The following is a 3,330-nucleotide window of genomic DNA, read 5'->3' as shown; positions in this document are numbered from 1 at the left end:
AAATTATGCAAGTATCAAAATCAATACAAGTTTTTATTAATCGGTAATTTTTTAAAATAAATATCGGTAATTTAAAAAGTAAATAAATAATGAGAAAATATTTGAGTTCTACATTATTGTATGAGTTATGGAAGTAATGAAATTAGAGACGAACAAATAGTTGAGAATATTTAAAGAATTTTATATAAATTTTGTAAGATTAGAATATAGAATTGTTTACAGACTTATGTTGTTTTTTACATACAAATACATCTTAATTGATAGTATTTTTGAAAATTGATCGTTAAAACAGACCATACGATGGAATGAGAAAATTAGAAGAATGTAACATTTATTTATACATTTTAAGAATACGGATATTAGAGGCGTATACATAATTTAGGATTTTGAAGGCATTTTAATATTTTGATATTATATTAAAAGAAATTAGAAGGTATGAATAAACATTAGAGAGTATCCGAGCTTTACGTCATTTTATATTAGATATGAAATAGGAACCTGCGCATAAATGGGTATTTAGAGACGTACACAAAAATCAGTATACTTGACTAATGGTATATGGTTTCATGCATTTATAGAATAAAGAAATTAGGAGGATAAGCACATTAATAAGCAAAATAATGTTGATCGCGAATATGAATAGGGCAGATACAAAAAAATTAATATATTATGTAAATATGTATATACGTAATTGTGTTTATTGCAAATTTATGTAGGGTATCGGTAATATTGAAGGTCTTGAGTAATTGTAAGAAAGAATTTAATGTGTTCTGTCACGGATACTGTGCAGTTTAAATATACTGATATATGCGCATTAAATTTCTGTTATAGAATAAACTCTATAAGGTTCATAGAGGTTTATGAGAGCCTATCATTTGCGAAATGATGGAAGCCTACCATTTACTCATGGTGGAAGAATACTTATTGTATTAGATTTATGGGATTAGTTCATTAGGAGAACAAAGACTTGAAATTTGAAGTATACCGATAAATGTTCTAGTAGTATGAATGCATAGATAAAAAAGCCTGCCTTTTTTCATCAAAATTTACACAAGCGTATTTGAGAGCGTTCAGGTACATATGTCGATAGAAAAGGTCATTAAGTACGTAATGATACACAGGAGATTGTGATTTTAAGATACGACCGCGTCACAAATTTACTGATAGCACGTACGTAAATTATTGAGCTGTTACGCAATGTTTAAGGGAGTGTTTCGATAATACTTGGTGAAATAAAGGTTGTATTTACTAAGACCTTCTATTAAGTTGTCATGACGGTATTTAAGAATAACTTAAGGGGATGTTTATAAATGTTTGCCATGATTTTGAAAAACTGATTCTTATATTACCACAACGCAGATGAGATTTGAAGACCACGCCAAAGAAGAATGACATCGCGAAACAACGTATTTCACAACGATTTAAATAACAAACAACGTGAATAGCATGGGACATCACTGTGTTTACTCTCAAAGTGAACAAATGGTTCTACTACTAAAAGAAGACCAAACGCAAGAAGTTTTCGAAGGACAACAAGTGACGAAACACTGGACAAAATACTTGTGACGTTAAACACTATAGAGTAGATGCAGCCGTTCAACTATTTGACATGTGTAGATAACGTATTCGGAGTGATACTTCCGAGGCTTAAGACATCTAGGGGAACACGGCTATAGTAAATACCTCGTGAGCTTTATGGCCAATAGAAGAGACGCTGGAACAAAGAAAAAAAATACAAATAACAACGCAAATAACAACAACGACGATGAATACAACGGAACCGAAAATAGATAACGCAATATGAACAGCGGAAATCAGATCAGAAACACCAAACGCACGCGTATCGCCAAGGACGAGTTAACAATCGGGTTATTTTAATCGTCACAGTGGCAGGGAGAGACCCGATTCGCCTATACAACTTGGAGACGGATCGATCGTTATCTTCGCGGCGGCAGTAACCGGTCCGACTTCAAGCGACAGTACATTCGCGGCGAGCAACAGATTCAATACTACATCAGCGACACCGGACGTTCAACTACAAAACGATAACTTCTTCAGATTGTGCTGTGCTTGACGTCATTTCGATTGACATTTAGATTGTACAACAATACCAACACGTAGTTATTTCAGCAGAGACGTTTGTAAAAATCTTATTATATCCGCAATTTTTCTTTTATCATGCCAGTATTTATATCAACGATCTTTTTATGTACTTCGTATTTAAGTAGTTATAGTTAAATGATTTATTTATACCATGAAATACAAAAAAAATCAAATTCGAGAAGGAAGGTTGTGTAACGTAGCTGTATGTTGCGGGTATTAAGAAATTAGCATAACAGATGCCAGTTCAGATGGGAGATATAATGAAACTTACATAATTGATTATATAAGTGTAATTCCAATTTCCCAAGGTACATAACGGATACAAGTTCGGATTGAATGTGTATCGGGGTTTGCCTAATTGATTATAGAAGTGTGGTTTCATATTTCTAATGTGGTTTGGCCAAAGAGATCATCTGTTTATATGGTCGAGTAAGCTTATTGAAACGAGGTCTTCTGCTCCCAAATATTATTATCTGCACATATTCATCACGAACATATTGGTCAAACGTGATAACTGTGTATCGTACTTTTCTGCTGTGACGTGTGATAGATGCATGAGCATCCATCCAATCAATAAGAGTTATTCAAGGGTGGGGTTAAGTGGATCAAGGGAAAGGTACAGTCAACCAATCAAGAATGGTGTAGGAAATATCTAAATTTTATGTGTATGTACCTTGGAATAAAATGCTGTGTGGTTGTTGTAAGACATTCATTCTGCGGTTAGATTTGTCACGTTTTCTTAACGTGGCGGCCATATTGGCCGCCGCGCTGTAAAATTGTATTTCACGAACATTAGCAAGCGTTTTATTAGAAAATATTCAACAGAAATAAATCTCGATGAAAACAGAAATGAACAAAATTAGTTTATATGTCAAACTGGACGACTTTAATTTTGAAATTGTGAATTTTTCGTTTCTAAATGGTAACATCCCTAAAGGTCCATCCAATTGTATTTACATTTCGCAGTTGGTACGTTATGCCAGAGCATGTTCATGTATTAAAGATTTTAATGACCGTAATCGTATATTAACAACGACATTGCTAAAACAAGGTTTTTTGTATCATAACCTAAGAAGTAAATTCGCTAAATTTCACTCAAAGTATGGTGATTTATTTTCCAAATATAATGTTTCTTTATAATTGCATTTAACTAATGGAATTTCCCACCCATCATTTTATGCAGATGTTTTAAAGCGTGTTCGCAAATTAAACTATCTCAAAGAAAAT

General features: G+C 33.0%; 1 long non-coding RNA gene across 1 annotated transcript in view; it reads left to right on the top strand.

The window, feature by feature from the left end:
- Positions 1-1,159: 1,159 nt before the first annotated feature.
- Positions 1,160-3,330, top strand: part of LOC127873550 (uncharacterized) — a 7,388-nt gene continuing 5,217 nt past the window's right edge. Inside the window, exon 1 of the long non-coding RNA XR_008046235.1 lies at positions 1,160-2,141. This is a non-coding gene — a long non-coding RNA (uncharacterized LOC127873550). The remainder of the gene's footprint in view (positions 2,142-3,330) is intronic.

Source organism: Dreissena polymorpha, chromosome 3, assembly GCF_020536995.1.
Source record: "Dreissena polymorpha isolate Duluth1 chromosome 3, UMN_Dpol_1.0, whole genome shotgun sequence".
NCBI lineage: Eukaryota > Metazoa > Mollusca > Bivalvia > Myida > Dreissenidae > Dreissena > Dreissena polymorpha.
Note: the sequence above shows the minus strand (reverse complement) of the source record. Positions and strands in the feature narration are given on the sequence as shown.